The sequence below is a fragment of the Delphinus delphis genome, chromosome X, assembly GCF_949987515.2.
Source record: "Delphinus delphis chromosome X, mDelDel1.2, whole genome shotgun sequence".
Taxonomy (NCBI): Eukaryota; Metazoa; Chordata; class Mammalia; order Artiodactyla; family Delphinidae; genus Delphinus; species Delphinus delphis.
In genome coordinates this window covers 109119572-109135047 of record NC_082704.1, presented here as the reverse complement: position 1 = coordinate 109135047, position 15476 = coordinate 109119572, and positions in this window count along the sequence as shown.

The window sequence follows — 15476 nt, the reverse complement described above, 5'->3', positions numbered from 1 at the left end:
CTGTCTGGAGGCATCTAGCATGGCTCAGTGATTGGCTGTGTCTCTTTGAGAAGCAGTGTCAGCTCAGGAAAGCATCACTTTACTTGGCTGTTAACCTTTCCCTGCCCTACTTCCTTTGTCTCCCTCTCTCGCTGTCCTAGGATTGCACCTTCTAATAAAGTACTAACCCTTAAGCTTTGACTCAGGTTCTCTTTTATAGAGGATACAGGCTAAGACAGTATGGTCCACGGTTTCTGCAATCTCCTAAAAGCAAGGCTTTTGCTAAACTGTGTGGCTAATGTGGCCTGGACTGGAGGCTTCTTACCTTCTACCCCAAATGTATACACTTTGGGGTCCACATTCAGGTATGCTCAAGGGGATACGACTGAGCTTGCAGAACAGATTCAGTAACCAGCCAGTCACGAAGACCAGAGGCCTGCCCCCCACCTGGTCACAGGTTGGACAGAGGGTAACAGGCAACACAGGTATCCCACCATGGGGATACCCTGCTCGGTGTTCCTTCTGCACAGAGACAGGGAGTGACGAGGTGGGCAAGAGTTGGAGGTTCCCATGCACCTGAGTACCAGCAAGTGAGAGGAAAAGAAAAATGGGAATGCCCTGTTGTTGGGTGGGCTTACATCATGGGAGCTAGAAGCAGAGGCGAATCCAGGACCCCATACCTAATGCATGAGGCAGGCCCTAAGAGAGGAAGCGTGGAGCTATATTCTTACATTAGAGGCATGGCCATCCTGCCCAATGGTAAATATGGCCAGATTAACATTTCCTATTTTTTTTTTGAAAGGAACAAGAGACTAAACTCGACAGGGGAGTAGAAAGCCCATTCTCTGGGGAAATCTGAGGAGAAAAGGATAAGTCGTGTCCCTCTAGGAAGAAAGAATCTCATTTCCTCCTTTCAAAGGAGGTAACTAGAATTTTCAAAGTAAAATCAGGGATATATGCTAGAAAAAGTATGTCTGGATTTCAACAAGACATGTAACAAAGTCTCTCAGGCTACCCTTGGGCTAGGGTTTGTCATCCTTGGCACTACTGACATTTTGGGCAGGATAATTCTTTGTAGCGGGGATGGTCTTGTACATTGCAGAATGTTTAGCAGCACCCATGGCCTCAACGCAACTCACTAGTTGCTAGAAGTACCCCTCTCCCAGCTGTGACAACCAAAAATGTCTCCAGACAGTGTCAATTGCCCAGGTGGGTAAAATTGGCCCTGGTTGAGAATCAATGCTTTAGATGTTGATGTGCCCCGAAGTTTTACCTCTGATCATCCTATTTTCTCTCTCTGTACACTCTTGGTGATTTGTTCACCCCCTTTATCCCTTTTCAGTGCAGGCTATTACCATGTTATCAAGTTGCCCAAGTGAGCAAAAGAGTCATCTTTGACCATTCCTCTCTGTATCACCACCACGCTGAACTAGTCACCACACTTTCAATCCTGCTTCCTTAATAGCTCTTTAAGCATCCACTGTCCTCCAGCCCCAAGACTCCAGATAAGGCCTTATAATTTTTTTGTCTGGATCTCCCTGCCTCCAGTCTTACCTTCTTCCAATCAATTCTCTACATAATGGCAAAAATTATGTTTCAAAAACCCGAATCCCTTATTTAGTTTCTTTCAAAGTTTCCCCATAGCCATCAGGATGTAATCTAAGCTTCATGCTTTGAAAGCAAGGCCCTGGGTGCACAGCTGGAAGTAGGATGAGGCAAGTGAGGCACCTAGGGTGCAAAATTTAAGGAGGCACTCACCCTCAAGGTTCATAGGGTTAGCACTTGAGAGTGAATATCACCTTAAATTTTACTCCTTAGGTAGCTTGCTTGCCCCAGCCTTGTTACTTTGTCTTTGCACATGCCCCTGTTACTCTCTCTGGTCTCATCTCTTATCACATTGCCACTCAGGTCCTCATTTCTAACACATTGGGCTGTTTGTACACCTCTGAACTCACCTTATTCTTACCATTGCTACAATAACACCTGTCTGAGCAGTGGATTATTCCTGAGGCTTCAGGGTAATGATAGAGGGACAGGAACCCAGAAAATATTTGTCTCATGATGAGCCCAAACATCAAGAGAGCAGGAAATGTGATTTAAGAAAAATTTACAGTGATAAAATACACCTAATATAAAATTTACCATTAAGTGTACAGTTCAGTGATATTAAATATATTCATACTGTTGTGTCATCATCACCACCATCCAGCTCCAGAACTCTTTTCATCTTGCAAAACTAAGACTATAAACCTACCTAAGGAGGCAAAAGACCTGTACTCTGAAAACTATAAGACAGTGATGAAAGAAATCAAAGATGACACAAACAGATGGAAAGAGATACCGTGCTCTTGGATTGGAAGACTCAATATTGTCAAAACGATTATACTACCCAAGGGAATCCACAGATTCAATGCAATTCCTATCAAATTACCAATGGCATTTTTCATAGAACTAGAACAAAAAAAATTTTAATTTGTATGGAAACACAAAAGATCCCAAATAGTGAAGGTAATCTTGAGAAAGAAAAACAGAACTGGAGGAATCAGGCTCCCTGACTTCAGACTATACAACAAAGCTACAGTAATCAAGACAGTATGGTACTGGCACTAAAACAGAAACACAGATCAATGGAACATGACAGAAAGCCCAGAAATAAACCCACGTACCTATGGCCAATTAATCTACAACAAAGGAGGTAAAAATATACAATGGAGAAAAGACAGTCTCTTCAGTAAGTAGTGCTGAGAAAACCAGACAGCTACGTGTAAAGGAATGAAATTAGAACATTCTCTAACCCCATACCTAAAAATAAACTCAAAATGGATTAAAGACCTAAATGTAAAACCGGATACTATAAAACTCCTAGAGGAAAACATAGGCAGGACACTCTTTGACAAAAATCACAGCAATATCTTTTTTGATCCGTCTCCTGGAGTAATGGAAATAAAAGCAAAAATAAACAAATGAGACCTAATGAAACTTAAAAGCTTTTGCACAGCAAAGGAAACCATAAACGAAACAAAAAGACAGCCTACAGAATGGGAGAAAATATTTGCAAAAGATGCAACTGACAAGGGATTAATCTCCAAAATATACAAACAGCTCATACAGCTCAAAATCAAAAAAAACAACAACCCAATCAAAAAATGGGCAGAAGACCTACATATACATTTCTCCAAAGAAGACATTCAGATGGCCAGCAGGCACATGAAAAAATGCTGAAGATTGCTAATAATTAGAGAAATGTAAATCAAAACTACAATGAGGTACCACCTCACACCAGTCAGAAAGGCCATCATCAAAAACTAAAATAATAAATGCTGGAGAGGGTGTGGAGAAAAGGGAACCCTCTTGCACTGTTGGTGGGAATGTAAATTGGTAACAGTCACTATGGAGAACAGTATGGAGGTTCCTTAAAAAACTAAAAATAGAACTACCTTATGATCCTGCAATCCCGTTCTTGGGCATATATCCAGAAAAAATCATAATTCGAAAATATACATGCACCCCAATGTTCACAGATGCACTACTTACAGTAGCCAAGACGTGGAAGCAACCTAAGTGTCCACTGACAGAAGAATGGATAAAGAAGAATGGATAAAGAAGAATGGATAAAAAGAATATTACTCAGCCATAAAAAAGAATGAAATAATGCCATTTGCAGCAACATGGATGGGCCCAGAGATTATCATGCTAAGTGAAGTAAGCCAGACAAAGACAAATATCATATGATATCAGTTATGTGTGGAATCTAAAAAAAAGTGATACAAATGAACTTATTTACAAAACAGAAACAGACCCACAGACATAGAAAACAAACTTATTGTTACCAAAGGGGAAAGTGGGGGAGCGATAAATTAGGAGTTTGGGATTAACATATACACACTACTATATATAAAATAGATAATGAACAAGGACCTATTGTATAGCACAGAGAACTATACTCAATATTTTATAATAACCTATATGGGAAAAGAATCTGAAAAAGAATATATATATATATATCTGAATATATAACTGATATTCAGTGATATAACTGAATCACTTTGCTGTACACCTGAAACTAACACAACATTGTAAATCAACTATACTTCAATTAAATAAAACCCGAAAAGCAAAAAACACCAATGCCGCTTTCCCCAATCCCCTAGCCCCTGGCAGCCACCATTCTACTTTCTGTCTTTATGATTTTGACTACTTTAGGTACCTCATATAAGTGGAACCATACAGTATTTGTCTTTTTGTGATTGGCTTATTCCACATAGCATAATGTCCTCAAGATTCATCCACGTTATAGCACATGTCAGAATTCCCTTCTTTTTTTAAAGTCTGAATAATACTTCACTGTATGTATATACCATATTTTCTTTACCCATTCATCTGTCCATGGACACTTGGGTTGCTTCCATGTTTTAGCTATTATAAATACAGCTGCTATGAACATGGGTAAACAAGTAGCTGTTTGGGACCCTGCTTTCTACTCTTTTGAGTATATACCTTGAAGTAGAACTGCCAGATCACATGGCAATTCTAACAAATGTGATGTTTTAAGCCTAGCTCAAAGGCTTTCATTCTGACAAAAGCCTATACATGTAAAACGAATAAAAATACTAAAATCCATCTTTTATTGTAATCATTGCCATAACAACATCATATCTCATAGCATATGGTTGCTGTGGTGTAATTTACTTTAAAATACTTCAGCAAAGACAGTATGACAGATATTTATGCCTCTTAATTTTTTTTTTTTTTTTTTTTTTTTGCGGTACGCGGGCCTCCCACTGTTGTGGCCTCTCCCGTTGCAGAGCACAGGCTCTGGACGTGCAGGCTCAGCAGCCATGGCTCACAGGCCCAGCCGCTCCGCGGCATGTGGGATCTTCCCTGACCGGGGCATGAACCGGTGTCCCCTGCATCGGCAGGCAGACTCCCAACCACTGCGCCACCAGGGAAGCCCTATGCCTCTTAATTTTAATCTATACCCTAGGGGCAGTTGTTAACATTTGAGTTCCTCTAATTGAGGATATTCATTCCAGGGATTCTCTTCTCTTGACTCTAATCAGAAATCAACATTCCCTGAGCAACTACTATAAGCCTTCAAGTATCTTTATCTCAGATCAGTATCACAGGCTTTGTTAATTAGCCTAATGGATGTTAGAAATAATTTCACATTGATGAAATGAATTGTATTTAAACAGTGTGGAGGAGCTAGAAATATTGTTCAGGAAGTCCTACCTTGCATGATAGGGGTATAAGAATCTGGTGAGGCCGACACCCCACAGCCCTTTAGAATGGCACTCAAGGCTTAGGATCCAGACTGGTGCCTTGTTCCATTATTTGGTGGGGACCTGGTTACCTGATTCTGGCTAGAGGTTTTGGTAAATTCAACAGTCCCAGTATTGCACATGTAACTCATGTGAACCTTATATACAAGGTGCAGTAGGAGTAGCCAAAGGGTCACAAAGACGGGACTTCTTTGAACTTCCAGGACAGACTGTATGGCTGTCTAGGTGTCTCCTTGCTATGAACGTTTGCGTAAGTGTCAGAATTTGGTCTGACACTTGCTTTTATTGTAACGTACTACCTGATAGTGAGATTGTTGGAGAGAAGAACTATTGCCCTCAGCTACTTCTAATTATTGAAGCCTCCTCCTATCCAGCCAAAAAACCCAAAAACTTGTGACTCAACAATTCTCTCAGGTCAGTTTGCAGTGGGTACCTTAGCAGAAACAAACGGGAGGGTAAATCTGCCTACGCAATCTTTGTCCCAATTTGGATGTGCTTGCCTGCTTGTCAAGGAGATCTCACCCAGTAACCCTATTATCCTTTGGCCCTTAGCATCTTGTAGCATGTATCCCCTGCCCAGTAGAACTGAGAAAAAAAATCATCACTGCGGAGCTGGTACTCCAACACCTTGATAACTTGTTCCCAAATACTGCCTCCTCAACATCCATCAGCAAAGCTCAGATAGATTAAAAGATTACATATACAACATTGTAGAGCAACTATACTCCGATAAATTTAAAAATATTACATATAGATGAAAAGTGAAGGTAGAATATTCTACATCGTTTTCCTTTTATGGTCCTGGTCTAGGAAATACAAGATGCTAGATGCACTAAGCATAACTGAATAGAAACACTGCTTATTAAATGTCTGAAAGAAAGAACAGACATTCCATGGTGCCACAGCCAAGCATCATTGACTTCTTTAAACGGAAAATCATAGAATTTTTATAAACAATTAAATGGAGAAAAAGCCATATATGATTTGAGTAACAGTTAACATTTTCTTTAGTTGTTTCAGCTGTGGCCGTATTTTACGAGCAGCAAATTACAAAGATGGCAAGTTCATGATATAAAGAAGATTAATTTTCATATATTGCTCACAGAGTAAGTCTCATGGATTATTGCCGTAATCAAATATAACTTGAAACCATAACAACAGAACAGATTTTAATGATATGCACATAATTGCTATTGTGCTGAGTGGTGATTTAGCTTAAACAGTAAATAGATCGCTTAAAGGATATAATGAGTATTACATTTATAGAGTTGAATCAATTTTTGTGTTTTTCTCTTGTCACTCTGATGCAGATTATACATCTTGGAGCATTAAGGCTGACAGTTTCCTCCCATCTTCAAACTGTCTCACGTGTACACACAAAACGGCACCCACTTAATGCTGAGGCTGGGCTCAGACATACCAACCTTTGGGGTTTCATTGTCCCTCATTCATCAACCCTCTAGGGCCCAAGGGGGAGGCTCCTATGCTGCCACTCCCCACTTTGGGTCCCTGTATCAGCGTGAGTTCTAGCATCAACCCAGTGAGTGGGGCGCTGTCATAAGGAGAAGAAGAATCTCCTGGGGTACAGGGGAGATTATTAAAAGACGGGAGAACCTGAAATGTGAGTAACAGTGGGCCCAAGAATGACTCAAGCAGGCCCTCTCTTCTCCTTCTCACTCTTGGTTCAGTCTCTTCTCCAAACCACCTTGGAGCCCAGTGCTGGGAAAACACGAAATGAAATTGGATATTCAGCGCACTTGCTTGGCACCAGACTGCTATGAAAAGCTGTCAACGTCAAATTTTCATGTCAATACGTTTTAACAGTTATGTGTCGATAGATTAAGTCTCTGCATAAACTTTCTGGAATATCAATTAATCATAATACTAATACTAATAAAGCCCTTCCCTGGTGGCTCTCTTGGCACTCCTACTCATGGGTCCCTGACTATACCTTGAGATACCCTCTCCTCCTTCTGAGACTGCCAGTCTAGGCTTATCAACCTCAGCTCAATGGCCCACAGTCTCCAGCCTTAAGAACTCACTGATGATACCACCTTGGCTGAAGGCTTTTACAAGGACCCCAAGGTGGAGGGTGGCAGGCAGAGCAGTACCTTTGAGCAGCATGGAGAGCCTTCACCTCGGGCTTTGGAGGGTTGGGGAATCAGGCACAAGCGAAGCTCAAGTGCAGGTGTATTTGAGCTGAGCCTTAGCTGTTCAGTGGGTGCTGTTTTGTGTGTGGCAGCAAGTGATTAATTTTGTGCCTGGAGAAAAGCAGATAAACGAATGAGCTCTGGAATCTGAGTTGCTGCAAGTCCTGGAGTAGGGGATGATAATGTTGGGGTTGAGGCTAAACGGGAGAGAATGGAAGATGAAAGGGTGTCTTTGTTTTGCAGTCTACCAGGAAACACCCGATGGAAACACCCAATAAATACATTTCCAGGAAATGAACTTAATTGCATATTCCAAAGCTAGTATGACATCCTATGGTTAGTGGATTGAGCACTGTCTTTGAAGTAAAATCTAACTGGGTAACTTTGGGATAGTTTCTTTTCTTTTTTTTTTTTTTTGCGGTATGCAGGCCCCTCACTGTTGTGGCCTCTCCCGTTGCGAAGCACAGGCTCCGGACGCGCAGGTTCAGCGGCCATGGCTCACGGGCCCAGCTGCTCCGCGGCATGTGGGATATTCCCGGACCGAGGCATGAACTCGTGTCTCCTGCATCGGCAGGCGGACTCTCAACCACTGCGCCACGAGGGAGGCCCTGCGATAGTTTCTTAACCTCTATAAGCCTCACTTTCATTATATACAAAATAAGGATGCATCTGGATTTATTCAGCAAAAGACCAGACTAAAGCACCTAGGACTGTAGTACAGGGAGGTTGTGCTGGTCTCCTACATCCAGAGCCCCCATGAACCATATCTCCCCAAATTCCTGCCCTTGTGTAGTTCCTGTCCCTTGAATCTGGGCTGGCGCTGTGACTCCCTTTAATTAACGGAGTGTGTTCAGCTCCTAAGCCTTAGGAACACCTGGTAATTTCTGCATTTGTACTCTTGGGAGCTCTGAGACACCATACAGGAAGTCTGCCTGCCATGAGGGAAGTTCTCTGAAGTGAAGGGAACACGTGGAGACAGAGAGAGGCCTTGAGAATCCATGGAGAGAGGGAGATCCAAGCATCGTAGTTTCCCAGCTGAGTCCAGCCCTCAACCAACCTGCCAGTTGAATCCAGCCACCTGAGTGATTGCTGGTAAGACCAGCAGAAGAACCACCTAGCTGAGTCCAGTCCAGATTGTGGAACTGTGAGCAAATAAAATGTTTGTTGCTTTGAGACACTGGGGTAGTTTTTAACCTAAGAATAGATAACTGAAAGGGTTCATGAATACTATGCAGATATTATTTTGTATAGTAAATCCACATCATTCATATGGTAGGTGTCCCAGGCCCTTCTTGAAGACGTTCTGGCATTTAAACTCACAGTATGCAGTCAGGCAATATGAAAATATCTGAGCAGCCCCTTCAGGCTTATGATGATTTTTGAATATAGTGTTTTTCTAGTTTTTATAAAAGACCCTGTCACTTCTTCACTTCAGAGCCAATGTTGATAGTTGCTGTCACCTGAGGGAAGCTTTCCTTAAGGAACAAGGTTTGCCTCTTATTAGAGCTGTGTAGATGCAGGAGAGAAGAACAAAACCACTCTGAGATGCTTGACAGGTGGTCGGCTAGGCTCATTCAATAGCTAAGCACTTTTCCCTGCTCTCTGGTTTTGCAGCATGGGCAATGCAATTTTTAAGAGTGTCATGGATATTCGAGGTGACTCAGGAATAGCTGGAACCATGAATGTTAAATCCACAAATGGAAAGTGTAGTAAGCTGGGGCAGGTATAGGTATTGTCAACCTAATAAACTGTCTTTCCCTCCCCAAACTTCTTCTTGTAGTGAGAATTTATTTTGCTTACGGAAAATCCATTCTGGATGAACTTTGTGGAAGTGACCCCTGCTTCTTGCCACAGGGTTGGGCATGTGATCCAGCCTTGATGTTCAGCAAATGTTGGGCTCCCTTGGTAAGTGTTGGGAGCCTCTGGTGGTTAGCAGTTAGTGAAAGTCATGTGTCCTTTCCTGTTAACCTGACTACCCTACAATGAAAGCAAGTCTTAGATAAATACTACAAAAGGTATAATTATTAGCAAGCAGCCCCAAATATACCATTCAGTCTGCTCTGTAGAAGTTCCATACTTTTTTTTTTTTTTAATATTTATTTGGCTGTGCCGGGTCTTAGTTGTGGCATGCGGAATCTTTGTTGCAGCATGCAGGATCTTTAGTTGCGGCATGTGGGATCTAGTTCCCTGATCAGGGATTGAACCCGGGCCCCCTGCACTGGCAGTGTGGAGTCGTAGACACTGGACCACCAAGGCAGTCCCGTTCCATTCTTTTTAGACACTCAAAACAGCACCTTGCATGAGAGTCCTTTGTAGATGCGACAATATTCTGACAATAGGACAGGTCAGCCCTGTAAGTAGGCCTGGTGACAGGGTTCTTCTGTTTTTTTTTTTTTTTTTGCGGTACGCGGGCCTCTCACTGTTGTGGCCTCTCCCGTTGCGGAGCACAGGCTCTGGACGTGCAGGCTCAGCGGCCATGGCTCACGGGCCCAGCCGCTCCGTGGCATGTGGGACCTTCCTGGACCGGGGCACGAACCTGTGTCCCCTGCATCGGCAGGCGGACTCTCAACCACTGCGCCACCAGGGAAGCCCAACAGGGTTCTTCGTGAAGGGAGCGACGCAGGGCAGTGGGGTTCAATCCCCAAGTGCTGCCTATGGCATTAGGCTGCTGGGTCTTGCCAGCTTCTCATGCAACAGTGGTACAACTTGTATAGCTTTACTAACAATTTACTACTTGGATTATTATCCATCAATAATATTTTTCTAACATTCTTTAAGTTAACTAAGAAACATCCCACGTTTAGATTTTTTTTTTACATCTTTATTGGAGTATAATTGCTTTACAATGGTGTGTTAGTTTCTCCTTTATAACAAAGTGAATCAGTTATACATATACATATGTTCCCACATGTCTTCCCTCTTGCGTCTCCCTCCCTCCCACCCTCCCTATCCCACCCCTCTAGGTGGTCACAAAGCACCGAGCTGACCTCCCTGTGCTATGCAGCTGCTTCCCACTAGCTATCTACCTTATGTTTGGTAGTGTATATATGTCCATGCCACTCTCTCGCTTTGTCACAGCTTACCCTTCACGCTCCCGATATCCTCAAGTCCATTCTCTAGTATGTCTGTGTCTTTATTCCTGTCTTACCCCTAGGTTCTTCATGACATTCTTTTTTCTTAAATTCCATATATATGTGTTAGCATACAGTATCTGTCTTTCTCTTTCTGACTTACTTCACTCTGTATGATAGACTCTAGGTCCATCCACCTCATTACAAATAGCTCAATTTCGTTTCTTTTTATGGCTGAGTAATATTCCATTGTATATATGTGCCACATCTTCTTTATCCATTCATCCGATGAGGGACACTTAGGTTGTTTCCATCTCAGGGCTATTGTAAATAGAGCTGCAATGAACATTTTGGTACATGACCCTTTTTGAATTATGGGTTTCTCAGGGTATATGCCCAGTAGTGGGATTGCTGGGTCATATGGTAGTTCTATTTGTAGTTTTTTAAGGAACCTCCATACTCTTCTCCATACTGGCTGTACCAATTCACATTCCCACCAGCAGTGCAAGAGGGTTCCCTTTTCTCCACACCCTCTCCAGCATTTATCGTTTCTAGATTTTTTGATGATGGCCATTCTGACTGGTGTGAGATGATATCTCATTGTAGTTTTGATTTGCATTTCTCTAATGATTAATGATGCTGAGCATTCTTTCATGTGTTTCTTGGCGGTCTGTACATCTTCTTTGGAGAAATGTCTGTTTAGGTCTTCTGCCCATTTTTGGACTGGGTTGTTTGTTTTTTTGATATTGAGCTGCATGAGCTGCTTATAAATTTTGGAGATTAATCCTTTGTCAGTTGCTTCATTTGCAAATATTTTCTCCCATTCTGAGGGTTGTCTTTTGGTCTTGTTTATGGTTTCCTTTGCTGTGCAAAAGCTTTGAAGTTGCATTACGTCCCATGTGTTTATTTTTGTTTTTATTTCCATTTCTCTAGGAGGTGGGTCAAAAAGGATCTTGCTGTGATTTATGTCATAGACTGTTTTTCCTAAGTTTTCCTCTAAGAGTTTGATAGTTTCTGGCCTTACATTTAGGTCTTTAATCCATTTTGAGCTTATTTTTGTGTATGGTATTAGGGAGTGATCTAATCTCATACTTTTACATGTACCTGTCCAGTTTTCCCAGCACCACTTATTGAAGAGGCTGTCCTTTCTCCACTGTACATTCCTGCCTCCTTCATCAAAGATAAGGTGACCATATGTGTGTGGGCTTATCTCTGGGCTTTCTATCCTGTTCCATTGATCTATATTTCTGTCTTTGTGCCAGTACCATACTGCCTTGATTACTGTAGCTTTGTAGTATAGTCTGAAGTCAGGGAGCCTGATTCCTCCAGCTCCGTTTTTCGTTCTCAAGATTGCTTTGGCTATTCAGGGTCTTTTGTGTTTCCATACAAATTGTGAAATTTTTTGTTCTAGTTCCATGAAAAATGCCAGTGGTAGTTTGATAGGGATTGCATTGAATCTGTAGATTGCTTTGGGTAGTAGAGTCATTTTCACAATGTTGACTCTTCCAATCCAAGAGCATGGTATATCTCTCCATCTATTTGTATCATCTTTAATTTCTTTCATCAGTGTCTCACAGTTTTCTGCATACACGTCTTTTGCCTCCTTAGGTAGGTTTATTCTTAGATATTTTATTCTATTTGTTGCAGTGGTAAATGGGAGTGTTTTCTTGATTTCACTTTCAGATTTTTCATCATTAGTGTATAGGAATTCCAGAGATTTCTGTGCAATAATTTTGTATCCTGCTACTTTACCAAATTCATTGATTAGCTCTAGTAGTTTTCTGGTAGTATCTTTAGGATACTCAATGCATAGTATCATGTCATCTGCAAAGAGTGACAGCTTTACTTCTTCTTTTCCGATTTGGATTCCTTTTATTTCCTTTTCTTCTCTTATTGCTGTGGCTAAAACTTCCAAAACTATGTTGAATAAGAGTGGTGAGAGTGGCAACCTTGTCTTGCTCCTGATCTTAGTGGAAATGCTTTCAGTTTTTCACCATTGAGGACGATGTTGGCTGTGAGTTTGTCATATATGGACTTTATTATGTTGAGGAAAGTTCCCTCTATGCTTACTTTCTGCAGGGTTTTTATCATAAATGGGTGTTGAATTTTGTCGAAAGCTTTCTCTGCATCTATTGAGATGATCATATGGTTTTTCTCCTTCAATTTGTTAATATGGTGTATCACGTTGATTTGCGTATATTGAAGAATCCTTGCATTCCTGGAATAAACCCCACTTGATCATGGTGTATGATCCTTTTAATGTGCTGTTGGATTCTGTTTGCTAGTATTTTGTGGAAGATTTTTGCATCTATGTTCGTCAGTGATATTGGCCTGTAGTTTTCTTTCTTTGTGACATCCTTGTCTGTTTTTGGTATCAGGGTGATGGTGGCCTCATAGAATGAGTTTGGGAGTGTTCCTCCCTCTGCTATATTTTGGAAGAGTTTGAGAAGGATAGGTGTTATCTCTTCTCTAAATGTTTGATAGAATTCACCTGTGAAGCCATCTGGTCCTGGGCTTTTGTTTGTTGGAAGATTTTTATTCACAGTTTCAATTTCAGTGCTTGTGATTGGTCTGTTCATATTTTCTATTTCTTCCTGATTCAGTCTTGGCAGGTTGTGCATTCCTAAGGATTTGTCCATTTCTTCCAGGTTGTCCATTATATTGGCATAGAGTTGCTTGTAGTAATCTCTCATGATCTTTTGTATTTCTGCAGTGTCAGTTGTTACTTCTCCTTTTTCATTTCTAATTCTATTGATTTGAGTCTTCTCCCTTTTTTTCTTGATGAGTCTGGCTAATGGTTTATCAATTTTGTTTATCTTCTCAAAGAACCAGCTTTTAGTTTTATTGATCTTTGCTATCATTTCCTTCATTTCTTTTTCATTTATTTCTGATCTGATTTTTATGATTTCTTTCCTTCTGCTAACTTTGGGGGTTTTTTTCCTTCTTCCTCTAATTGCTTTAGGTGCAAGGTTAGCTTGTTTATTCGAGATGTTTCGTGTTTCTTAAGGTAGGATTGTATTGCTATAAACTTCCCTCTTGCCACTGCTTTTGCTGCCTCCCATAGGTTTTGGGCCGTCGTGTCTCCATTGTCATTTGTTTCTAGGTATCTTTTGATTTCCTCTTTGATTTCTTCAGTGATCACTTCGTTATTAAGTAGTGTATTGTTTAGCCTCCACGTGTTTGTATTTTTTACAGATCTTTTCCTGTAATTGATATCTAGTCTCACAGCGTTGTGGTCGGAAAAGATACTTGATACAATTTCAATTTTCTTAAAATTACCAAGGCTTGATTTGTGACCCAAAATATGATCTATCCTGCAGAATGTTCCATGAGCAATTGAAAAGAAAGTGTATTCTGTTGTTTTTGGATGGAATGTCCTATATCAATTAAGTCCATCTTGTCTAATGTGTGATTTAAAGCTTGTGTTTCCTTATTTTCATTTTGGATGATCTGTCCACTGGTAAAAGTGGGGGGTTAAAGTCCCCTACTATGATTGTGTTACTGTCGATTTCCCTTTTATGGCTGTTAGCATTTGCCTTATGTATTGAAGTGCTCGTTTGTTGGGTGCATAAATAGTTACAATTGTTATATCTTCTTGGATTGATCCCTTGATCATTATGTAGTGTCCTTCTTTGTTTCTTGTAATAGTCTTTGTTTTAAAGTCTATTTTGTCTGATATGAGAATTGCTACTCTGGCTTTCTTTTGACTTTCATTTGCATGGAATATCTTTTTCCATTCCCCGCGCCCGTCTCTGGAGCTCCTTTAAGCAGCGCTCTTAATCCCCTCTCCCTGCGCACCAGAAAACAAAGAGGAAAGAAAAAGTCTCTTGCCTCTTTTTCAGGTCCAGACTTTTCCCGGGACTCCCTCCCCGGCTAGCCGTAGTGTGCTAACCCCCTGCAGGCTGTGTTCACGCCGCCAACCCCAGTCCTCTTCCTGCGCTCTGACCCGAAGGCCGAGCCTCAGCTCCCAGCCCCGCCCGCCCTGGCGGGTGAGCAGACAAGCCTCTCGGCCTGGTGAGTGCCGGTCGGCACCAATCCTCTGTGCGGGAATCTCTCCACTTTGCCCTCCGCACCCCTGTAGCTGTGCTCTCCTCCACGGCTCCAAAGCTTTCCCCCTCCGCCACCCGCAGTCTCCACCCGCGAAGGGGCTCCTAGTGTGTGGAATCCTTTCCTCCTTCACAGCTCCTTCCCACTGGTGCAGGTCCCATCCCCATTCTTCTGTCTCTGTTTTTTCTTTTGTCCTACCCAGATACGTGGGGACTTTCTTGCCTTTTGGGAAGTCTGAAGTCTTCTGCCAGCGTTCAGTAGGTGTTCTGTAGGAGTTGTTCCACATGTAGATGTATTTCTGGTGTATCTGTGGGGAGGAAGGTGATCTCCGCATTACGCTTCCGCCATCTTCCTGTCCAGCTCCCCATGTTTAGATTTTGAGTGCTACATCATCACATCTTTTGCTGAATATTTTCTGCTGGTCTGTCCAGCTCATACTCTCCACCCTTTCTCTCTCTGCTCTCTGGCCTGGGAGGCTGACCTGTATGGACTGTGTCAATAGGCTCCCATACATACCCTCTGGCTTCCAACTGATTTTGGCCAATGGTGAGGCCAGCAGGTGATTGGGAAGAGAGAAGCGAGTGGGGTTAGTGTATTTATTCCCCCAATTCTATCCCTGCAGGGCCTCCTTAAGCTGGCTATGACCCATCTTGAAGGTCACAGTTCCTGTCAAGGTGGTACCTTCTACATGACTGTCTCCTTCCAGGTTCTGGTAACTGCTGCTTTCTCTCATCTCTTTGGGCCTAGGGTGGTAACAGTCTTGTTGTTACTAGCTCCTAAGTACTGTGCTGTCCTTTGAGATTTCTCGACACACTATCCAAACCTTTGTAAAAGTACTGTACTATCCTTTGAGATTTCTCGACACCCTATCCAAACCTTTGTAAACCATACTTTTATTAAACCGTTCTTGAATTATCCAAATTTGAGTGGGCTCTGTTTTTCCTGCT